A 26,556-nucleotide genomic window follows, 5' to 3' on the forward strand; every position below is an offset into this window, starting at 1 on the left:
CATGCAGTTGCTATTAGGGAAAAGGAAAGTAATTGAAAAAAGTGCTTCCTTTTATACCACTTTTTTTTTTTTTTTTAATTTTCCAGATAAAAAGAACCAACTTTGGTCATATATCCTAATTATTACTTTTGGGATATATACAACCTGAAGAAATTTTCTCTTTATATTTCATGGGAAAACCAGCTTTGAGATTTAGCAGAGGTTAAGGCAGAGGGCATTTGAGGATGATTGGAAAAATACATATAACACACTTGGAAATGATGCCAGTGATAACAGCAGTGGATAAGAAGGAAGAAAAGAGGTAAGATAAGTACTATCTTGACCTTAACAACCTGCTTTCTCATGGTTTAATGTCAGAAGTAGGCATTTGTTTGGCGGAGAAGGCCATAGACATTATGAGGAAAGAAGCAACCAGGATTATGATACAATGAATTAGAGGCGTTTCAGTGATCATCTGCCATCTTGACATGGTTCTAATGTGGGTTTTTAAATTTTAGTATACTTGGAGGTTCCTCAAGAAGTTAAAAATATGACTACCCTACAACCCAGCAATTGCACTACTGGGTATTTACCCCAAAGATACAGATGTCGTGAAAAGAAGGGGCACATGCACCTCGGTGTTCATAGCAGGGGTGTCCACAGTAGCCAAGCTGTGGTAGGAGCTGAGAGGTTCATTGACAGATGAATGGATAAAGAAGTGTAGTTCATATATATGATGGAATATTACTCAGCCATCAGAAAGGATAAACTGGAACTGGAACTAGAGAGTATTTTGCTAAGTGAAATAAGTCAACCAGTGAAAGACAATTACATGGTTTCACTCATATGTGGAATATAAGGAATAGTGCAGAGGATCATAAGGAAAGGGAGGGAATACTGAATGAGAAGAAATCAGAGAGGAAGACAAACCACAAGAGACTCTTGATTCCAGGGAAACAAACTGAGGGTTGCGGAAAGGGAGGTGGGTGGGGGGATGGGGTAACTGGATGATGGGCCTCAAGGAGGGCGCATAATGTGATGAGCACTGGGTGTGATATACAACTGATGAATCATTGAACTCTGCCTTTGAAACTAATACTACATTATATGTTAATTAATTGCATTTAAATAAAAAATGTAGTATAGTTAACATACAGTGTTATATTAGTTTCAGGTATGCAATCTGGTGATTCAGCACTTCCACACATCACCCCGTGCTCCTCATGACAAGGGCACTCCTTAATCCCCATCAGTTGTTTCGCCCATCCTCTCCCCAGCCGGCCCTCTGGTAACCATCAGTTTGTTCTCTATGATAAAGAGTCTATTTCTTGGTTTTTCTATTTCTCTCTTTTTTCCTTTGATCATTTGTTTTTTCCTTAAATTCCACATATGAGTGAAATCACATGGTATTTGTCTTTCTGTGACTGACTTATTTCACTCAGCATAATACCCTCTAGTTCCATTCCTAACTCAGAGATCTTTAAACATATTGTAAATACCAAAATACGTATACAGAGGTAGGTAGAATATTAAAACTTTGATAGAACAATAGACAACATGATCAAATCTGTCAAGGATCCAGAATTAGAAATGTGGAAATCTACCCAGTTTAAAAGAAAAAAGAACAAGGATTGGCCTGGAAGTCTGTGTTTGTGATATTTCTCTTTCTCTACATGCCTTCAACTGCTTAAACTTAGAAATTTATTTTGATGTCATTACTATACCAGATGCAGCACTCTCACAGGAGAAAGTATTCAGTAGGTTCTTGTTCATAAAGATCCTCCTACTAATAAGACTTGGATGCTATAGGTGAAAATTGACAGAATTGGGCTTGAATTTATATATTTTGTCTGAATACAAGGACATTTTCAGCTGGTTAAGTTGCACTGCTTTTGTGTAAACAAAGCATCTTTGAAAGTGCAAAGTGTTCTGCATACTATTCCAGTGCTGTCTGAGGAGAGATTTAATATGCTATGTTCTCATTTATGTTGCTTTCCTAAATTTAGTTTCAGAACCTTCTGAAACTTAAGAAATACAGAATTAAAGAAATGAGAATTAAAAGCAGGAATTTAATGTACAGTAATATAAAAATTGTATATCAGGAAAAGCACCAGAATTTTGGGAGCCTAAAATTCCTCATTTCTGTATTTTTAATGTTCTCCTTTTTTTCTTGGTTTGTCAGGCTTTTTTATCTCAGTATGATTTTCTATTTTAGAAGTAAAAATCACATACTGAACAAAATCTCTGTGCGAGTTATTGAAATTATCAATTTTAATATTGCTACTAATCAGTATTAGTTGTTTCAGTTGTTTCAGTTGTTGAAACAATTGAATTGTTTAATGATCAAGGTTTACACACTTGTGCAGATTATGCATTTGCTGGCTTTTTATTGTATTTTTAAAATGGAATGGAAACATATTCTTGGAAGCTTGGTATGTGTAACTTTCTTAGCATTCCTGTACTCTAGCCCTATTCAAAGGAATAATGAAGTGGAATAATGACTTAATCAATTGGGAAAACAAATCTACTTTACATAAGAATAGAATAAGATAAGTGGCCCAGTATAGCGGAATATCGTTAAGAGTGGGTTGTTGGCTATATTGAAAACTTTAACTTGTTGGAAATGACCTCAATAGGGAAAAGGTCTGATTATTGATAAAGGGAAAATGCAATTAAAAAAAATAAACCTAAGAGGGAAAAATCTTGAACTCTCTTAAAAATAAATACATAATGAACCAAATTTCATATAACTTGTTAGAACTCATGAACTGTTATTTATTTTTGTTATTGGATATTTATGTGATGGTGGTTTATCGTATCCTTTCAGTATGATTTGCATCTCCAGCTATTTGATTTCAGTCTTAGTGTATCTTAAAATATGTTCACGTTTTTGTCAACCTCTCTTGCATGCTAATTCTGTAATTTTCTTATTTCTGGACTTGTTTATATTAATGCATTTTTTTCTTGGTTATGGATCTTTTTGTCATTTTTAAATTGCTTTATTGCTTGCCTAATAATTTTTTACTCTTCACCAAATATTGACACTTTGTATTGCTGATTGGCAAATTTCACTTAATTCCTGTAAATATGGTTGAAAATTTCTCTGGGATGCCAGTAAGTTATTTGGACTTAGATCTTTTTGAGTCTTGCTTTTAAAATCTTTAGGGTATTTCAGAGCAACTTCAAATCTAGGGAAAATTTGTTCCCACCATTGAGACAAAACCCTTCTGAGGAAACTGTTAGTAAGACTTTATGTGCTGGCTAGTCAGAGCACAAGTGATTCTTGGCCATATTTATCTCAGAGGTTTTCTCCTAACTTGTTTTTAGATGTTCTTTCCTGGTCATGTAGTTCTACCATAATCGTGCCCAAGTTAGTATTCAATAAAATACGAAAGGGACCTTTTGAATATCTTTTGTGCCTTTTCAGTCTCTCTCTCTCTCTCATTGTAGCTCTCCCCTCTAAAGTGTTTGCTGTGCAAATTCTAGCTGCTTGGGCCACCCCAACCCTGAAATCTGCCCCTTCTACTCAGCGAGGCTCTTCACTGAAGCCTGGTTACTTTTTGCAGGCAGGAAACTGGTAGGGTCATAAAATAACCTTCCTTAATTTTATTTAGCAATAGCTAACTCACAGTGCTCTATATCCCCTTTTCTGAAAACTATTGTTTCATCTTTTTTTTTTTTAGCTTTTTTTGGCAAAGATTTAATATAGTACCTATTCCTGCATCATATCCAAATGTGAAAGTCTTAGATTAATAACTTTACAAGTTTAATCTAAGTAATGGCTCAATATAGGCAAACTGACCTCTGCAGATACCAATTACACATCTATTTTTTGTGACAAAAAAATGAAAGCAATGTGAAGGTTAATTTTTAGAGTGTAAGATATCAAATTACAGAACTTCACATATCATAAGCCCTTATCTATTTGTGTATTCCTTGTACATATCCAAATATAGAAAGTTTCACTATATTTAGATAATATCTTTAATGTCTCTTCTAACCGACAATCCTCATGTTTATGATTGTATTCTTGTCTCCTGGTATAGCTCTTGCACAATGATATGCAAAAAGTAAATAAATAAATACATTATAAATAGTAAAGGCAAAAAACACACCATAACAAAGTCAAAAAATGACAAATGGTGAAAATATATCTCCAGTATACCTCACACAGGTCAATGTATCTAATTTATAAGGAGTTTCTTAAAATTTAGAATATATAGACCAAAAAGATATAGTAAATGAATAAAATATGAACATATAGTCACAGAAAAATAAATACCAAAGGTCCTTTTAAAATGTAAGACTTAATTTTATGTATAGCAGGAGAAAGTAAAAAATGAAAGTATGATTTCTCATTTGTCAGGGTGGCAAAATATCTTGTTAGATAATATATTTAAATGCGTCACTGATGAAAATGCAAAATGCCATAACTCCTATGGAGAGGAACTTGGTGACATTTAGGAAAATTACATATGCAACTATATTTTAGTACAGCAATCCCCCTTCTAAACATTTATTTAAAGATACATTTGTAAAATGGCTTATGAACAGAGTTGTTTCCTCCGGTGTTACCCGTAATAGCAATGTTGGAAACAATCAAAATGTCCATCCATAAAGGCCTGGGTGAAAATAAATGAGAAAAAAATTATACAGTCACAAAATTGAGAAATAGGGTATTATAAAACCATATGTGCAAGACCTTTATGCTACCATATAGAGTGAAAAAAAGCAAGACACATAAAGGATATGTTACGTTGTATTTTTTTTTTAAGATTTTGTTTATTTATTTGACACAGAGAAAGAGTTCACAAGTAGGCAGATAGTCAAGCAGAGAGAGAGGGGAAAGCAGGCTCCCTGCTGAGCAGAGAGACCGATGTGGGGCTCGATCCTAGGACCCTGAGACCATAACCTGAGCCAAAGGCAGGGGCTTAACCCCCTGTGCCACCCAGGCGCCCTGTTACGTTATATTTTTAAAAAGAAAGTAGAAAAAGTGAGCACACACACACACACACACACACCATGGTTATTTTCACAAAAACACTAATGAATATCAAGTAGAAAGTACTAAAAATAGTTATTATTTATGGGGGGGGCAGAGTGGAAGGAACAGAGGTGAAAAGAATTCCTGTGAATATATGTATAATATATTTTTTATATTTGAATCATACAAATATTTTATATAATCAAAAAGCAAAAATCATAAAGGAAAATATTTTAACTATAATGAATTGGAACAAATATAGCTAATTGTATATAATTTTGGTGATACAACCTCACAGAGGAAAAGAATCAGTCTAATTATTTATACATTCTAAAAACATATCCAAACAATAAATCATAGAACACTACATCAGAAACTAATGATGTACTATATGGTGATATAACATAATAAAATAAAAAAATAAAAGCATATCTAAGGACAAAAATAAATGCCAAATCTTAAACTTCATTCTTTTATGTTACTGTTACCTTGTACATACTTGATGTATAATTGTGGGTAGTATACGTTAAAGAAAATAGATGTTAATTTTGTATAGGAAATGCCTTTTCAGCGTAAAGGATAAAACGGTATAAATCTTATATTTGAATTGACTAAACAATGCAAGTTGTTTTTATGTTTTTATTTTGAGTGCATGCTCTAACAGTGTCCACTGAAAAGGCAATAGGAACCAGTAGCAATAAATATTTCTCATAGCCAGATTTTGTTCATTAAATACCTTTCAACAATAGAAATAATGAGGATCCTCAGAGGAAAAACCCCTTTTAGGTGCTGGGCAGGAAATGCATGGATAAGTTTAGGAAATATTGAATATAAAGAATAAAAGCTGCAAAAGGATTATGGAGTCCATTCAAAAGGCTCCCGAGCCAGTGGAAATCATTTGTGATTTGAAAAGAATGGTTACTAACATATATTGAAAACACCAAGTATATAAAAATCCCAGAGTTGACAGGTAGATAGAAATAGAAATATATAATCAGAGAGAAATAAAGCAGTGCTTATTAGAGAACGCTGGAATAGTGAGTCCATTAATTATGATGAAAATTGATAGTCATATGTGAAAAATTAAGAATTCTTTTCTCTGTACTTCCTATTTGGACTAAATTTCAGGGTTATTAAAACCCCACTAGATGGGAGGGAGTTTTAAAATACAGCATAATTTCAAACAATAAATGCGGAATTATTAAAAGAATTAGAAATCACGATTTTGCCGTTCCTAATAAGATAACTGATTTAGGCTGTGTTGTGATTTATAAGTACTTATTGTTGCAAATGAGGAACCACTAAGGTCAAGAACCTTATGCACATTTACAAACAAGTCGCTAGCAGTAATTTACAATGAGATAATCTCATTACACAGGAGTAAAGAAAGGAAGCAGGAAGAGTTAATTGTACTCCATCCCAGATGGCTTTAATATTTTTGAATCTAAAATTAAATTCCTTTTGCTTGTGAAAAGTTCTTTGCTCAGCTAGGAGGCTGCTATGAAACATTAAACACTGTCAATTCTTACTGTGATACTGCATTAATACTGCATAACATCAATATTTTATATTAAGAATGTTAATTATCCCTGAGATTCTGGAATGCCTAACTGTGCTAAAGTACTAGTACACTAATTTTATTTTTAATTCATTTTTTCTTTTCTATTGGCTGTTGTCCCTGGATCTGATTCTTCTTCCTGCAGTGAGAAATGAGTTAAATCAGCTCTCACTGTCAACCGGAACAGCCTTGGAGCTGAGTTAATTCATCACCTACTGACAAAAGGTTAAAAATATTGAATATCAATATCCAGAATGTTTTCCAACTCACAGCAATTGTTTGGCAGGGCTGATGTCTGAGCCCTGGGGATAGAGTGCAAGGTTTTGGCATTTTCTGTGTCCAAGAAGATACTTTCCTACTGTGTTGTATATTTGAGTACAGTGTAAGTTTTCACTGTGACTTTTCTTTTAACATAGTTGACTTAAACATACAAATTTTGAAGCCAAAACTAATACAGGAATATATACATCTACTTTCACAATAAAGCCAAACTTTCACAACTGACTTGGAGAATTATCAGCTGGATTTATAATGTATAGGCTCTTGCTTATTCACGCTTATCTGATTGCACATTCAGACTCTAGTCACCTGCATAAACTGAACAATGGTATCATTATTTTTTAAATTAATTTAACTCATTTAACATGTGCAAAGAACTCTATTAGGTTCTAACTAATGCATAGAATTCTGAACTCGGGATAAATATAGAGAAACAGTGTACAGACACAGCTACACAGACACACATATACTACACAAATACGTTAGAGAGAAAATATATAAAAAATATGCTAACTTAGAAAATATGGTAATTTATTTTTGAGCAGTGGCTTCATTGGAAGTGACTTCATTGAGATTTGAAAATTTAGATAAAGTAATAAACTGGGTTTAAAAATAGGTAAAACTGTGGTTAGTGGAGATGTTGGCCATCTTGTGCATTTACTGCATCCTTATCCAGCAAATACAGTGTGAAAAAATGTGTATGAGAAAATGGATAAAAATAATATAGTTCAATTTGGCTTTTTAAAATATAGTCAGGGGCGCCTGGGTGGCTCAGTGGGTTAAGCCGCTGCCTTTGGCTCAGGTCATGATCTCAGGGTCCTGGGATCGAGTCCCTCATCGGGCTCTCTGCTCAGCAGGGAGCCTGCTTCCCTCTCTCTCTCTCTCTCTGCCTGCCTCTCCATCTACTTGTGATTTCTCTCTGTCAAATGAATAAATAAAAAATCTTAAAAAAAATAAAAAATAAATAAAATATAGTCAGCATGAATGGGGAGGCAACAAGTTCCTTGATCACAAAACTGTTGATGATAACAACAGCAACAATGGTCATTAATTTTGCAGAAAGTGAGAAACATAGTTACTTGGGGACGGTTTAAACCAGGGACCCAGTTCCAGGGACCCTTAAGAATAGGAATCTTCCACTCAGTGATGTCTAGACTGTATATAAGGCGATTTTATAAGTAAGTAGTGATTATAGTATTCTGGTGAGGAATAATGAGGTTCAGATCTAGGGTTGTGTCATGGTAAATTGACAACAGAAAACAGATGTAATACTGCCATGGAGACAAAATCCATCTGATGGATCTTGGGCTGTAGAACAAATGGAATGAGATACAATTCTGAAGTTTCAGGCTTAATGACTGCTACCCTATAAATGATGCGGTGGTGGTACCTGAAATGTGTGAGACGGAAAAATATATGAGAATATATGGATATTTACCTGTGAGCATTTTTAAAGACATAAATATATATATATATATATATATATATGTGTGTGTGTGTGTGTGTGTATACACACACACACAGAGAAAGAGAGAACACAAGTGGGAGGAGGGGCAGAGAGGGAGAGAGAATCTTAGGCAGACTCCACTCAGAGCCTGATGTGGGGCTCCATCTCACAAGCCAAGACAATGACTGGAGGCAAAACCAAGTTGAATGGCCAACTGATTGAGCCACTCAGATGTGTTTATATAGATGTGAACGCTCGCACTCACACACAACTGGAGTTATCAACATAGAAGAACCAATAAAAGGATTACGGATTATATGTACTTGTTGAAAATTGATCATCTTAATCAAAATAGAAGTGAATTATAATATATATTCTATGTTCTTTTCCTCGAGAGTTTGTAAAAATTTGGATAGAAAATATTTTACTTACTTACATTATTTTCTCTGGTATACAAACATCAACCATATTTGCTTTATTACATGGTTGGAAAAGCTCCTGTTGATTCTGTGTCTGGAAGATTTCTAATACCAGAGGGTTTTATAACAGGAGAACTTCTAGTGAGCTCCAGTTATCAGTTCCTTAAGACAAAACAAAACTGAGTTTGGTATTTTGAATTTATCTAGTATCCTGCAAATTGTCTTTGGCATTTTAGAGGATACAAAATGATATATCTGTATGGCTTTAAAGCTGTTTAGGGCTTTAATCTGTGTAAAGCCAAAGTAAACACAGGTATACAAGTGAGGTCAAAGATTGAGGTTCTTTCAAAAATTTTGCTGTTGCAATATGCTTTGTGGTATCATGCTTCCTTGTACACACGTCAGTGTTTCTGTCATATTCTGTGAGTATAATTCATAGGTCATGCATTATCAACTTTATTTAAAATGCTAAATGGCTCCTAAAGTTGTCAGATGGGGATATGACAAATAACTGCTACTTACTGTTCCCTGTTTTTCCCACCTACTCTTCTATTGCTGTTCAGAGAATGCACAGCAGTAGTGACTCCTAGACGTCTGTGTAGGATATCAGATTTAGTTTCAAAAACACAGCTGTTCAACAGTGCAAAAAATTAAAATGCCGTACTTCTGTTTGTTCATTTATTTCTTTTTCTCGGATCTGTGAGTTTATCTCAGCGGTCTCTGACAATTCTTCTAATGAAGAAAGAGAAATTGTGACAAATGAAGAAAAGTAATGTAGAAAATGAAACCTCTGCTAGCAGTGTTACACCGTGGCAAAACAAATGTCAGAGCTGTCAATATTTGAGAATTCGATAATATTCTGCCCACCAGGGTAAGGGAATGAAGAAAAAGTTGCTTCTGAGAATGACACTACAAATACAACATCTAATTGATCATAACAGAGACACAAAAGGATCTCGTTCAGACTTCTAAGCTAGTGACCTTTGATAGTATTTTTAGTAATTGTATATATAATACATCTAAAGAAATAACTTACCAGTAATTACCATTATTATTACCGCTGAAGCATAGGAGGTCTAGATTCTTTTGTGTTGTATAGAAGCCCTGTTAAGGAAAGAAAAGTCTTCGAACTTTGTTGTCCAAAACAGTAGCAACTAACCACACATGGCAATAACAGTTAATTAAAATTAAATTTTAAAAAATTCAGTTATATTGGTCACGTTCCAATACCTCAGCAGCCAAAAGCAACTAGTGGTTATAGTACTGGACAGTATAGTATGGAGAACATTTTTCTTGTTACAGAGAATTCTCTTGGATAATGCTTATTTAGAATATAGATTTCAAGTATTTAGTTATCATTATGGAAATGGTGTACTAATTTGTAGCTCACTAACTTGCTGTATTCTAATCACATTTCTAGAATTATTCTCACTGTGGGGTAAAAAAGATATCCTAGTATGCTGCCATTTCGTTCTTCAGCCTCTTGACTGCTCTTGCTTTAAACTGTCACTAAACTGTTCTCTCACATGGTTATTTACCTCCCCCTTAAGTTTTGTCTGTTACGATAAAGTCAGCTGTCCAGATGCACTCAATTATGCTAAGCCTTATTAAAATATTTTGTGTTGAAAATAAATAGATTGAATATCTGATTTGGTGTTGCAAGTAACTTTACAGAGAAATATGTTGATCATCCCAATATGTGTCTTTCCCCTCAGGCGTCAACTCTGTTATGTCTTGCATGTTAATACATTGCCTCCCTGGCTTTACTCATCAGCCTCATGCTTTGTTACTGCTCAGTGCCCCCGAGTTACTGAGCCAACTTTTGCCATATGTAGTAAGCATTCAGGAGGGATTTTTTGGTTACAGCAGGTGATTGGGTGCTGGGTTATATATCAGTAGGCAGTTATAAAACATCAACCAGACATACAATATGCAGAAACACAGATCCAGGACTCCTGAGAGAGGCTCGGATCTTAACTCCAACCTTTTTTGTTTTCACAAATAACCAACCACATTTTCAAAACTAGGAATACTAACAGAATTAGTTATTTGAATTCTTGAACTACAGAGACCTCAGTGCAGCACAATGGTAAAAACAAAAATCCCCATAAACTTTAGTGTCCGAGAAACAATTATACTCTTCCATTTATTCCTGGATGTCTCATAACAACTTACCAAACCTCTCTGTACTTCTGCTTCATTATTTGTACAGTGAAAATTACAGTGTTCTACCTTATAGAACTGGCCTCAGAATTATTTGAAGTAATATTATTAAAGTACTTCCAGGGGCGCCTGGGTGGCTCAGTCGTTAAGCATCTGCCTTCAGCCCAGGTCATGATCCCAGCATCCTGGGATCGAGCCCCACATTGGGCTCCATGCTTGGTGGGAAGCCTGCTTCTCCCTCTCTAACTTCCCCTGCTTGTGTTCCCTCTCTTGCTGTGTCACTCTCTGTCAAATAAATAAATGAAATCTTTAAAAATAAATAAATAAAGTACTTCCAGTATTACCAGGATCAGAGTAAACATTCAATAAATAATGGTAGTTATTATTAGAGTATATTAAAACATTCATCATAAGCCATCATTATGAAAATGTACTTTATTTTAGAAGACCAAACAGGTGAATGTTGAAGTTCAGCAAAAACAAAACAAAACAAAACAAAAAACAAACAACAACAACAACAAAAAAAAACTTTGAATAAATTAACAATAAAATAATATGAGGAATTCACTACAGTTCTGGATTGATAATCAGAAAAAAAAATAACGCTCAATGCCTGTCTGGTTATGAAGTAGATGGAATACTTGAATGATAAAGATATTTTTTAAATCCCTAGTAAATGCAACAGCATTTATTTCATATCATGATGGAGTCATATGAATTAAAAAGAAACAACATTGTAAGATTTTTTTTCCCGGAAGATGGGTGAAGATGGGTGAAGACTTCATTCATTAATTCTTGTAGCCATTCATTCATTTATTCATTTATTTTAGACTATATATCTTTTAAAAGGTACAGAAGTAGCCAAAAGCTCAAATGGAATGGTTGAAATATTCATGAAAGAGTCTTTAAGTTGTTCCATTTTAATTTGGTAATTTTGTTGGCTCACTTCTGGAATTGCCTCATTTATCCGTAAGACCCTAGCCAATTTAATGGAGCTGTGGCTGTTTAGTCATTACAACTCAGTTACTTGCATTTGCTGCTTTCTTCATAAGGAACACATGTCACCCAAGTTACTCACCTGGTTCGCTCATATTCACCCTTCAAACATCGATTAAGCATGTTCCCCTCAGGACCCAAACTTGACCACCTCCTTTTCCTCAATTTAGGTAAAGTTTCTCTCCTTTGCTTTCCCTATGCGCATTCCTTCACAACATTACTTTGGATTAGTTCAGTTTTGTTAGATTTAAAGCTTCCCTTGTGTACTTTATTATTAATTATTGTGGTATGGTCACCTCATTGAGGTCAGCAGTTATATCTCGAGAATTACCCCCTCTGACTTACACCTGGTAGGCACATAAATATTTCTGAAAGACATTAGTAAGATAGGAAAGAACTAGAATCTCTAAGGCAAAATGACAGTATTTCTAAATCAAGTGACTATGAAGTACCAAAAGTATTAGATAATATGAATTTTTTATTACTTTATTTTACATAATTGACATGCTTTCTTGTACTTTATTCCCTAAAGTTTCATTGGTTTAAATTGAGAAAATTTTTCTAGATATTGTTGAGCTTGATAACTATCATATTTTATTATTAAAATGTCTATTGTTGAAATGTCTATGCTGCCCAGAGCAATCTATACTTTCAGTGCCATCCTGATCAAAATACCAGTGGCATTTTTCAAAGTGCTGGAACAAACAATCCTAAAATTTTTATGGAACCAGGAAAGACCCAAAATTGGTAAGGAATGTTGAAAAAGCAAAGCAAAGCTGAGGCATCACATTGCCTAACTTCAAGCTTTTTTTTTTTTTTTTCTAATTACAAAGCTGTGATCACCAAGACAACATGGTACTGGCACAAAAACAGACATGGAAACCAATAGAATAGAGTAGAGAGCCCAGATATGGACCCTCAACTCTATGGTCAAATAATCTTTGACAAAGCAGGAAAAAATATACAGTGGAAAGAAGACAGTCTCTTCAATAAATGGTGCTGGGAAAATTGGACAGCTATGTATAGAAGAATAAAACTCGACCATTCTCTTATATCATACACAAAGATAAATTCAAAGTGGATGAAAGACCTCACATGAGACAAGAATCCATCAGAATCCTAGAGGAGAACATAGGCAGTAATCTCTTTGATATCAGCCACAGCAACTTTTTTCAAGATATGTCTCCAAAGGCAAAGGAAACAAAAGTGAAAATAAACTTTGGGGACTTCATCCAGATCAAAAGCTTCTGCATAGCAAAGGAAAGAGTCAACAAAACAAAGTGGCAACCTGTGGAATGGGAGAAGATACTCGCAAATGACACTACAGACAAAGGGTTGAGATCCAAGGTCTAAGAAGAACTCCTCAAACTCAACCCATTTTGTGAAAAAATGCACATAAGACATGAGCAGACACTTCTCCAAAGGAGGATACAAATGGCTAACAGACACATGAAAAAATATTCATCATCATTAGGAATCAGGGAGGTTCAAATCAAAACCACATTGAGATACCATCTTACACCAGTTAGAGTGACAAAGGCAGGAAATAACTAATGTTGGAGAGACTGTGGAGAAAGGGGAACCCTCTTACCTGTTGGTGGGACTGCAAGTTGTGCAGCAATTTGGAAAACAGTGTGGAGATTCCTCAAAAAATTAAAAATAGAGCTTCCCTATGACCCTGCAATTGCATTATTGAGTATTTACCCCAAAGATACAGATGTAGTAAAAAGAAGGGCCATATGTATGGCAACATTCATAGCAACAATGTCCACAATAGCCAAACTGTGGAAGGAGGGGAGATGCCCTTCAGCAGATGAATTTATAAAGAAGATGTGGTCCATATATACAATGGAATATTATTCAGCCATCAGAAGGGATGAATACCCAACTTTTACATCAACATGGATGGGACTGGAGGAGATTATGCTGAGTGAAATAAGTCAAGCAGTGAAAGTCAATTACATGGTTTCACTTACTTGTGGAGCATAAGGAATAACATGGAGTAAATTAGGAGAAGGGAAGGAAAAGTAAAGGGGTGAGGAATCAGAGGGGGAGACGAACCATGAGAGACTGTGGACTCTGAGAAACAAACTGAGGATTTTAGAGGGGTGGAGGTTGGGGGATGAGTGAGCATGGTTGTGGGTATTAAGGAGGGCATGTATTGCATGGAGCAATGGGTATTGTACATGAGCAATGAATCTTGGAACACTACATCAAAAACTAATGATGTACTGTATGGTGACTAACATAACACAGTAAGAAAAAAAAAATCCACCTATGAACCACAATATCCTACTTTTGTGGATGATAAGAGATTGGACTGGAATGCAGATGACAGAAATAAATGTAATATTAAACTGTAAAAGTCTGTGGATTAGGTGTTCCTGACTGAGTACAAATGGAAAACTGGATAGAGATTTATATATGATACATTAGAAGTCTATAAGATTGAACCCAAACAGACTGGCACTTGATGCTCTTTGTTAATATTGGTAAGCTTAATGGAATAAAAATGACCACTTTAATAACAAATGGTGTTTGATTAATAAAGAGAACCACAAATGTGTCAGTCATAGTTAAGGTTATGGCTAAGACTAGGATACATATAACAACGATGGAGGTATGGGTTGTCACAGAAAAAGTAAAGGCATTTGCTAAGGAGCAGATGCCCCCCCGCCAAAAAAAAATTAAATTGAGAAAATTTCTCTAGGTACTGTTGAGCTTGATAACTATCATATTTTATTCTCAGTTTTGACCACATGAATTTTAACTTTTGCTTTTGTTAAACCACTGTGCAGTGATGTGCCTGCTTCTAATTAGGAAAAAGATGCTTTTTATATAAATTATAAATTTGTCCATTAGGAGATATTTTCCAAATCCTTATAACATTTCAACATCCAACAAACTTTTAAGAAGCCACATTAATCATAAATGAGGAGTTAAAACATTTACGACTCTTGAAGAAAATACTGTCCACTTCTCCATAAGACCAAAGCTGGATGACAGATGGCAGTCAAAAGGCAAGAGAAGCCACTGTATCCTGTCCTATGATACTTGGTATGACAGAAAGCACTTTATAGTTCTCTATTGCTGGGACTAAATGGACTAATAAAACAGGCTAGAGATCATCATTTAGTTGTTGTTTGTTTTTAGTAAAACCCTGTGTGTGAGTTGAAAAAAAACTTTATTGAATAAATTACATGCAAAAATCTATAGATATTTGGTGTACACAACTTATGCATTTGTAGATAAATATACATCTCTTAAATCATCACCACAATCAATTCTGTAAATATATCCATCACCTCCAAAAGTTTCTCCCCACATCCATCCATCCATTTATCTATCTATCATAAAAACACTTAACAGAAGTTCTACGCTCTTAGAAAATTTTAAACTATACATTACAGTGTTGTTAATTATAGTCTCTATGTGGTGCAGTAGATCTCTAGAACTTATTTTGCGTAACTGAAACTTTGTGCCCTTTCACCAACAGCTCTCTGTTTCCCCCTCCCTCCAGCCCTTGGTGACCACTATTCTGCTCTCTATTCCTTTAAGTTTGACTGTTTTAGGTTTCCAGTGTAAGTGAGATAATGCACTTGTTCTTCTGTGTCTGACTTAAATAATGTCCTCCAGGTTCACCCATATGATCACAAATGTCAGGATTTCCTTCTTCTTCTTCTTTTTTTCTTTCTTTAAAGATTTTATTTATTTAAGGGGTGCCTAGGTGGCTCAGTTGGTTAAGTGTCTGCCTTCAGCTCAGGTTGTGACCCCTGGGATCTTTAAAAAAAAAAAAAAAAGTTTGTATTTATTTAAGGGGGCAGGGAGAGAGAGAGAGAAAGAGAGCAGGAGGAGTGGCAGAGGGAGGGACAAACAGACTCCCCACTGAGGAGGGAACCTGATATGGGACTCGATCCCAGGACCCTGAGATCATGACATTAGCTGAAGGCAGATTCTTATCCTACTGAGGGACCCAGGTGCCCCAGGATTTCCTTCTTTTTACAGTATGAATAATATTGCATTGTATGTAAATTATGCAGCCACTGTGGAAAACAGTATGGAGGTTCCTCAAAGAATTAAAAGTAGAACTACCCTATGAATCAGCAATCTGACTTGTGGGCATATATTCAGAGTACTGAAATTAAGATCTCTAAGCGGTATCTGCACTCCCATGTTCAGTTAAAAATTATTCACAGTTATCATTTGGTTTAGCTGGCAAACTTTCTAAAGTGACATTAGAATAAAATTTTAAGCATGGATGTAAAGCAAATTATCAGCTGTTATAGGAAAAAAAAATTTTTTTCTATCTTTAAAACATTTTTCTAGGAAAAAAAAAACTTGTTCTTTGATACATTTTCTAAGAAAAAAAAAAACCTATTTTCTATCCTCTTTAGTACATTTCTAAGGAATATCATTTATTCTCTTTGTGTTAATTATAAAGCAAACCTAGAAAAGAAGTAGAAATCCTGAATGACTTTTAAAGATTCAAATTCACTCCTCTGACCCAATTTTTATTACTACAGTATCCCTTCCAATGTCATAGTTATTCTCATTCCTTGATTTGTTATTTTATAATATGACAAAATAGCAATGGGACTACAGTGAGTGACTACAGGAGGAATCATAGACAAAGAGTCTCTTGCAAAATGTGCAGTACTTGAAAAGAAAGTTCTGTGTGTGTGTGTATGTCCATGTGACTGATCAGTTCTCGGGCTGTAGTATGGCAGATTTGACACAGACTTAATCATTTTTTAATATCCCCCCCCCGTATATGACAGAATTATTTTTAGTAATAATATGTAGGGAAATAATATGTGTAACCAGAGAAAATGTAGGTAGAGAAAGTTTTCTTGTACTGATCTCTATGTATATATGCTGAAGGCAGTAAAAACTAAAAATAAATAGGTAAAATTTAGTAGTACTTTAAAAATAAGAAAAAATGAAAATGTTTATAGTAATACATGTTAATTGTCCCAGTGTATTTTTTTAAAAATAAAAGGACAAATCTTAGGCCTATAATGGTAATAAATAATAAGATTTTTGTTTTTGAGTATTAACTTCTCCAAATATACCAATGATTGATATTTTGAATTGATCTTAACATTCAAGTGACTGTCCAGATTTGCCAGTCTATATTCATTCAGGATTGATTGGAGAGTTATTTTTGTTCATTTTAAACACAAAACCTTTTGGAAATTAAAATTAATAAAAGCAAAGCAACAGGTAACAAATAGGAACAGTCAGTAATGAAAGAATAAATTTCTCAAAGCTTCATAAAAATGTCATTTCACAATACATTTCAAAAATGGAAAAGTTTTTTTTCCTTTGATATCATTTTGGGTGGCTTTCATATATATTCATGTTTGTATTAGTTTTCTGTAACAACCACAAACTCAGTGACTTTGAATAACACAAATTTATTATATTACAGATCTAGAGATTATAGCCCCAAATGGATCACACTGGGCTAAAATCAAAGTTCTGGCAAGGCTGTTCTGTCTGGAGACTATGAGAGAATCAGTTCTTGGCTTCTAAAGGGTCCCTACATTCTTCTAGTAGTGGTCCCCTTCCTTTACCTTCAGAGTCAGTAATGCTACTTCCTTCTGATAAATCACTTCTTCCTTTGATCTCAGCAAGGAAATGTTCTTTTTCTTTGAAGGATACATGTGATTCCACCCACTCAAATAATCTAGGCTAATCTTCCATCTTAACTTGTCTTAAGGTCTTTAACTTAATCATATCAATGAAGTCCTTTTGTCATGTAAAATAACCTTTTCACAGATTTCAAAATAGGGTGTGGACATCTGTAGGAACCATTACTCTGCTCACCAAAACGTCTTAAAAAGTAATAATAAGTGGCTACATTGAATGGAAGTACTGAAGTAATTTAAGCTCTGTTTCTTGGTCTTTGAGTTTGTGTGCAATAATTATTTATTTCAAAGCTACTGTTTAAATGCAGTAATATGGGGGCACCTTGGTGGCTCAGTCGCTTAAGTGTCTGCCTTTGGCTCAGATCATGATCTTGGGGCCCTGGGATCGAGCCCCACGTTGGGCTCCCTGCTCAGTAGAGAGTCAGCTTCTCCCTCTCTCCACTTATGCTTTCTCTGTCTCTCTCAAGTAAATAAACCTAAAAATAAATAAATAGATAAATAAATGCAATAATATATTAGGAGGTATGTTAAATATGTATGGTAAATAAGCAATTAGCAATGTAACACACTAATTAGCTACATAGTAACAGCCATTTCACTTATATACATTTAAATGTCATGTTATACACCTTTAATATGTAAGATTCTTATTAAAAATGAAGGAAAAGAATAAATGTTATAATATGTATACATAGAAAATAGGCTATCTTAGACTTGAAGTAGATTTAAATGATTCTAAAGGGGCACAAACTTACCCTCAAAAAAATTGAATATAATTGAATCCGCCTCTTTGGAGGGTGATATTATAAACCAAAGTTCTAAAAAATGTGCAGAATACCATGATATTTAAAGATAAATAATAATGTGTATTAATTTGAATTTTATATACCATATTATAAAAACAAGTGTAGCAATAGCAGTTTTTCAGAATTTAAACCAATATATTATTTAAATAAATACTTTACCACTAACATGGCTTAGTATTGCTGGAGGATGATGGTAATTAAAAACAGACTAACTTTTGGTCAGTTGTATTATTGCTTTTAAATTCTCAAAAGACAATCCTATTTAATGACTGCGCTCTTATTGGAAGACTCACCTGACCATTTGAGTGCTCCATTGTGTAATTTTCAGATGATGTTTGAATAAAAGTCATAGAAAAATGCACAGATGAGAAAGAAAGAAGCTTTATGAGCAATACCAAAGCATATCCTGGCCAAAAGATAGAACAGATTTCTACAGATCTAGGCAAACTCAAGCAAGATTTTACTCTACTTATAAGACATACACTGCATAGTTCTGTACAAGTCCCTCTACAAAGAAGTAGCAATATTAAGGAAGGCCAAAAACTCTTGTAAACTCTATGGGAAGCAAGTACATGGTTTAGCCAGAGGACTTAAAGGTAAGTACAATTTTGAAGTACAGTTTTTAATTTTGATTTTTTTTTATTCCTCTTTGAGGGGTGCTGTTCTTGCTGGGTTTTATTCCTTGTTTCTGCGTTTAGTCGTTTGCCCATGCTAGATTTGTGAAATAGGTTTCTCCTGCAGCATCGGGAAGCTGATGTTTCTTTCCTTAGTTTTTTGTTTGTGTTTTGTTGATAATATTTTTAAGCCTGTCCTCTTAGGGTTTATTCCTGTATTTTTATAGCTTTGTGGTCAGCCAGTGATTGGACAGTGTTGTTCTCAAACACTTGGAACTAGTAAGTCGTGCATTATCTCATGAGTCTTGGATTGCTAGGAAGGTGCATTCAGGGTTTTCATGGCTGCCCTACCGTGCACTTTTCATGGAACTCTTTCGGCCTCCTCGGTGAGCAGAAGCAGCCCTAGAGTTGGCCAGGAGTATTGGGTTAATTTGAGGCCTCTCTGTTCTCCCCTGTGCAGGTGTACAACTTCAGCCAGGTATGTATTTGTGCTACCCAAGACAGAAACCTCAAGTGGACATGGTGACCTTCCCCACTCACCCACCTCTCAGATGGTCACTTCCAGGGGTAATACGGCTGTGTCATCCAGTGTTGGAAAGTGAATGAGCTTTCCTAGACCCTGGCAGAGGAAACTAATCCTCAAGGATGGACCGCCCCCCCCACCTCCCTGCACTCCAGTGTAGGTCCTTTCAATGGTTAATGCCTACTAATGGGGCATGGAGGGCGGGAGGGATTGATGAGAGCGAACATACAGGAAAAAGACTACAGATTCCCTATGTTCTTACCCAAGTTCGGCATTTTTCAATGCTTTTTGAATTTTTAAAAGTGCTTCTGTGATTATTACATGCCTGTGAGCCATTTCCAGAACACTAGAATGTTTTTGTCAGTTTTATACAGCTTTTTAATTGCTTTTTGCAGAAAAGATTTTATGATTGGCTGACTTGATTATAGTCACTATAACCTTCTTCCTGAAATATATTAAATACACTTTTGCCTGGGTCTTAGTAAGTACTCTTCCCTCTGCCTGGATGCTCACCTCATACAGACACTTGGCGTACTCCTTCAACTGATTCAGGTTTCATCTTCAGTTTCATTCCTACTTGGGAAGGGATCCCACCTATACAATTAGTTTCTGTTCTGTATCGCCTTCCTCGTATTTTGCTTTATCCCATCACCATTTCTTAAACTGCATACTTATGTATGTATGCATGTATGTATCACCCAACATGATAGCCAACTTTGTTTCATTCATTGCTAAATTTTCAAAGCATATAAATAATATCTGGGACAGAAGAGGTGGTCAGTAGGTATTGAATGAATGGATGAGTTAATGATTGAGTGAACAGAGTAAAAAAGTAAATGATAAAGCACAATTTGCCAGAGGAGTTTTTCTTTTTTGGGGGAATTAGTACTGAAGAATACTAAAAGGGAAAAATTGTGGTCTATAAGACTGAGTCACTATTGTGTTTTTCCATTCCTAGGAGTGTTTCAGGACTCTAGAACTAGTCCCTGAAGAATCTTTTCTCTTTTTTTTCTATGACTTAAAATGGATTGAGGGGATTTCTACAAGGAATTTCTATTTCTTAAATGTGGCTAAGGGTCCCAAAGTCAGAGTCACTTCATTGGACTAGCATTAAAAAAAAGAAAATCATTTTTTATACTCAAAGAACTATACAGTACACAGTTGCTCTGCTAGTTTAAAAGTACTACAGGATATATATATATATATATATATATATATATATATATATATATAATGTAACTGTAAGACAAAGTTGTTACCTGCTTCAGCTACTGAAAACCAAGTGATGGTGTTACATACTAATAATTGTCTGAGGTGTTATTGAATAGGGAAAAATCAAGGAAACAAGAGTAGTGGCCAGGCAGGAAACAGAAGGCCAAACAATTGAAAAATTGAATGAAACAAATAGTGCAGATGCTGTATCAAATATATCAGATATTAGGGATTGGAAGCAAAGAGGAGGCAAAACTAGTAAGGGTGTTCTAAGTCTTTAAAAAAATTGGTGCAGATGAAATGTGTCTTTTCTCTCCTTATGTGTTTACCATGGCTTGAAGTAAATTCTTGCCAGTACAATAAATTGAATATTGAGTAACAAAATGATGGGTAGTTAGTCAGTGAACAATTCAGGGGGCACAAGAGTAGGGATTGTAAGGGCCTATTTACCCAGAGCGGCTCCATCTCGGTTGAACAGCCATTTTGTTGTTTATGCAGTAAAACTTAAACTGACCCTGCCGCCCCCCGGCTCCCAGAGGACTTACTTAAAAGCAAGTCTGGGAAACTAGTAAAATGTGGTGGACCAGTCCAAGGTAACAGAGCCCAAAAACAAGGGTGGGACAGGCCAGGTGGAGATATCCAATTAGTGGACCATGCATACTGTCTCCCTAGTTACCAAGGAGTGTGGGCCCCGCCTTTTGGGCACCAATTCTGACCAAGGTGATAGACAAGTTCAAATATCTACCATAGGGTAAATTGTAATTCAGTTGGCCATCTGTGTGTGACCTAGCATGACTGTGCAACGTTCTCTGTGTGTACAATTTCATTGGCCACCTGTGTGTGGCTAGGCCCAACCACATGGCCTTTGCCCATTAAAAGTTAGTCTGTAAGGCAGGGAGGGGTCACCCTGTCTGTAAGAGGCAGCCCTGACCCGTGGGTTTGATTCTCTGTGCTGGCACAAAATAAAAAGCTTTGCTTGACCTTTGCTTTGTATCAGTCTCACTCCTTTGATCACGGATCTATCAGGGATAAAATTGTTAATTTAAATTTTTCAATAATAATGAGTTGATACTAATAGTATTTCACATTGTCAAGACACATTTAGTTTTAAATTAATTCTCTGAATTAGAAAAAGATTTTGTTTGTGTAATCTGAAACAGGATGTTTCTATTGTTAGCGACTAAGTGGCCCTGTTGGGGTTTTCCAGGCTACTTTGTGGACTTTTTTGTCCCTGAAGGTGTTCCTGAATTTACTGAATCAGCTTGAAGCCATAGAACCTTTTTTTTTTTCCAGATGACAGAAAAAAGTATTTCAAACACAGGTAGCATATTTTAAAGAAGTTCCAATGCATCAAGTTTTGCAGTTTGTTGCTGCCTTGGAAAGCAGTAAGTTAGAGGAATATGTAACAATTCCATTCAGTTACCTCAGATATGATGTGGGCCATTTTAGGAAAAAAAGTTGCCCAAAATATACTCTTAAAAATGTATCCAAATGCAAAGAGAAAAATGTAATTGGTTATTTGATGCTATATTCTAATAATATGAGAAATCCAGTTATTTAGAAATATTAGTTTTATTGTACAATGTAGATAAAATCTCTACACATTTTCAACCTATAGGGGAATATTTTTCATGTTTAATTAAAATACTATGTCGGCATAGACACTTGTTTACCACACTAGTGGTTATTTACGTTTGAAAATTATATAGAGGGCCTACTTTCCTACTGAGTGGAATATAAAGCAAGGATAGGAAGTATCCCTTGCTAAGAAATTTATGGATCTTTAGAAAGGTAAGTTATTTATAGAGCACTGTACCACGTACTGCAACCTTACATATTTCATAGCTTAGTCACTCAAGCCACAATCCAGGTAAAAGATATAATTCTATGACTCCCTGTGCACTATTTTTGTGCATTTCATCTTAGCAATTGCAGCACTCTAAACCTGCTAACCACAAAGCAAAACATTTGCTTGTATATTTTCTCTTTTGCTTTCACATGAAATAACACCATTTCAAGTTTATTGGGATCCAGGGATTAGGAACATTATGCTAATGTCTCATTTAACCAATATAACATTTCAGAATTCTGTCCTCAATTCCCTTAAACATTTATCATAAAACAATGCATTTTCAGATCCTGTTTTTTATATGAGAGCGCATTCTGCCTATAAATGAATTTGCATTTTACTGAAACATTCTAATTACTTCAACTGTGTGTGTGTCTGCACATGCACGCGTGTGTATCATGGGATTACTTTGATCTAGATTTTGAATTGGTTTAAAAATCAATTTTGTTGTCAAACAAAAATGTAAAACACAACAATTAATGTTACTCTTAATGTACTAGGTTGGTAGGGGCTTTGTGTTTCTTCCAATCAAGTTTCTCTTGATAATTTTTGCATTTATTAAATAAGGCTGAAACTAAGCAGATATTAATTGCTGTCATCAGCGGCTTGTCAGGTTTATGCAAATGAAGAATAAGAATCCTAACAAGCCTATTTAAAAAGGTTTTTTTTTTTTTAAATCCATCCTTCTCTTTGTAAGCAGGGAGATTTGGAGTTTCAAAAAATTCTCCTTCATTGTTTGTTTTCTTTACACGTAGAATCAGTCAGTCAAATGAGACAGTGTCAAGGAAATCATGGTAACCTGTGTTTTGTCGCTCCTAATATTTCCCAGAGGAAGAGCCTGTGATCCCATGAAAATAAGTAGGGGCCATTCCTATTTATGTAGCTGCTGCTGTGAAACTGTCAGATCAAACAAACGGACAGACTTCATCTGTTTCTGCAGTTACGTTTCTTCATATCCCTCACCATCTGGAACTTCATAATCTGCTTGGGTATTATTCACTCTAACAGGGGGGCTTTACTTCAAGTCATAACACTGTTTTGCCCAACAAATTGGATACTGGCAATTCATATGTGAGGAAAGGAGCTTCCTATAATCATATTTTAACATTCTCTTAATAGTCAAGATCCCCCTTCCTTACCTACCCTACTTGACAATGTAGGAACTTAAGAATTTTGGCTTGTCTCTAATTGACTACAATGTTGCTATATCCTGGGGCAGTAACTTCTCTACTATTTCAAAATGATTATGGAAGGGGCACCTGGCAAGCCTAGTTGGAAGAGCATCTGACTCGATCTCAGGGTTGTGAGTTTGAACCTCATATTGGGTATGGAGATTACTAAACAAAACAAAAACAAAAAACAAAAAAAAAACTTAAAAAATGATTACGGAAAACCTAGAGTCCTAGATATCTTGTTTCTGCAAGACATCCACATGTATTTAGGCTATAGTATCGTGGAAGCCAATAACAAAATAACCTGTGCTTTAAATAAAATGCAAAAAAAATAACATTAATGACTTGGAGGTCATTGATTCCCATCAAGTTATGTATGATGAGTAAAATAATCTTATTCCATACATCTTCTTTTTTTTTTTTTTAAGATTTTATTTATTTATTTGACAGAGACAGAGACAGTGAGAGAGAGAATACAAGCAGGGGATGGGGAGAGAGAAGCAGGCTTCCCACTGAGCAGGGGGCCTGATGCGGGGCTCGATGCAGGGCTTGATACCAGGACCCTGGGATCATGACCTGAACTGAAGGCAGATGCTTAACGACTGAACCACCCAGGCGCCCTGTTCCATACATCCTCTGATATGGTTCTGGATTGTACAATGTAAACATTTTAAGGTTTCATAGTTCTGCTCTTTATCAGATATTTTCAAACATTCTTCAGGTGTTTGTTTGTGAGCTTTATTCATCCGAATATGTTAGGGACAAATTTGGGGGGTTTGTGAGCCAGATAGAAAACAAATTTAGATAAAAAAAAAAAAAAAAAAAAGCCTTCTCAGCTTATAAAAATGCTCTGCATTCAGCTGGATACCTAAACATAGCAGGAAGAGAAAAAAACAAAAAACAAAAAACAGACTACTTGATAAAATATAAAACAGTTAAAAAATATGTGCCATTTTCCAGTCATTGAATGGACTTTTGATAATAGATTTTTTACTCTCATTAGACTTCAAGGGCATCCACTGTCTTCATCAGGGTAAACGACTTTTGAGTATTTATTCTGAGTAAGGCACAATATGAAGACCTTTGCATGCAACATTTCAATTAATCACCTAACAATCCAAATTAGGTACAGATGTTATCAACATTTTATAGTTTAGGAAATTGGGGCTTAGAAAAATTATATAAATTGTGCAAAGTTCTACATGATATTCAAACCAGCTTTCCTATGCTAACAATGAACAAATGAATTTGAAATTAAAACTAAATACCATTTGTATGAGCATCTCCCCCCAGTGAAATATGTAGGTGCAAATCTAACAAAATATGTACCAGATGTATAACCACAGAACTCTGATGAATGAAATAAAAGAATGGAAATAAAGGAGAAATACAGTATGTTCATAGGTAGAAACTCTCAGTATTATCTAGATGCCAGTTATTCCCAATTTGACCTATAGATTCAGTACGATCCCAACCAAAATTCCTACAACTTATTTTGTGGATGACAAACTGTTTCTAAAGTTTATATGGAGAGGCAAAAAACTCAGAAAAGCGAACACAATAAAATGAGAACAAAGTTGAAAGACTGACACTACCTGACTTGAAGACTTACTGTAAAGCTACCAGAATCAAGACAGTCTAGTATTGGTGAAAGAATAAACAACTGCAACAATGGAACAGAATAGACAAGGCCAGGAATAGAGACACACAGATATTGCCAACTAATATTTGACAAAGGAACAAAGGCAATACAAAGAAGCAAAGATAGCCTTTTCAACAAATTTTGCTAGAACGACTGGACATGCATATGCAAAAAATAAAAAAAAATGAGACACTTAATCCTCCACAAAAAAATTAACTCAAAATGGATCACAGACCTAAATGTAAAATGCAAAACTGTGAAACTTAACAGAAAATGGTGTTGGTTATGTCTTGACTTTTTATATACAACACTAAAGATATAAGGAAATAATGGATAACCTGGGTTTCATTAATATTAAGAATTTTTCCTCTGCTATAGACAATGTCAGGAGAATTAGAAGACAAGCCACATCCTGGAAGAAAATATTTGCTGACACATCTGATTGCAAAAAAGCCATAATCAAAAATATGCAAAGAACTCTTAAAACTCAACAATAAGAAAACAACTTGATTAAAATTTGATCAAAGACTTCAAAAGACCTCACCAAGGAAGATATGCATATGGTTGCTATGCATATGAAAAGATGCTCCACATCACATCATCAGAGAAATGCAAATTCAAACAACAGTGAGATATTTCTATACACCCATTAGAATGGCCCAAATCTGGAACATTAACCACATCAAATGCTGGCAAGGACACGAAGCAACAAAGACTCTTCATCATTGCTGATGGGAATGCCAATGGTACAGCCACTCTGGAAGACAATAACATTTTCTTACAAAACTAAACATATTTATCATACAGTCCAACAACTCTGCTCCTTGATATTGACCCAAAGGAGTAGAAAACTTACGTTGACACAAAAACCTGCCCACAATTTCTTTTCTCAAAGATTTTATTTATTTATTTGACAGAGAGAGAGAGAATCACAAGTAAGCAGAGCTGCAGGCAGAGAGAGAGAGGAGGAAGCAGGCTCCCTGCTGAGCAGACAGCCTGATGCGGGGCTTGATCCCAGGGCCCCGAGATCATGACCCAAGCCAAAAGCAGAGGCTTAACCCACTGAGCCACCCAGGCGCTCCCCTACCCACAATTAATTATGGCAGCTCTATTCATTATGGCCTAAACTTGAAACCATCCAAGGTGTCCTTCAGCAGGTGAATGGGTAAATTCAAAACTATGGAATGTTATTCAGCATGGAAAAGAAGTGAGATATCAAGCCATGAAAAGATATGGGGAGGCCTTAAGTGCACGTCACTAAG

At 35.2% G+C, this 26,556-nt stretch overlaps 1 long non-coding RNA gene across 1 annotated transcript in view; it reads right to left on the bottom strand.

The window, feature by feature from the left end:
• LOC123389464 overlaps positions 1-26,556 on the bottom strand; it is a 73,689-nt gene that overhangs the window by 4,681 nt on the left and 42,452 nt on the right. Inside the window, exon 2 of the long non-coding RNA XR_006604061.1 lies at positions 9,703-9,770. This is a non-coding gene — a long non-coding RNA (uncharacterized LOC123389464). The remainder of the gene's footprint in view (positions 1-9,702; positions 9,771-26,556) is intronic.

This window comes from Mustela putorius, unplaced genomic scaffold, assembly GCF_011764305.1.
Source record: "Mustela putorius furo isolate JIRA1106 unplaced genomic scaffold, ASM1176430v1.1 tig00003974_pilon_pilon_pilon, whole genome shotgun sequence".
In the NCBI taxonomy this organism is placed as follows: domain Eukaryota; kingdom Metazoa; phylum Chordata; class Mammalia; order Carnivora; family Mustelidae; genus Mustela; species Mustela putorius.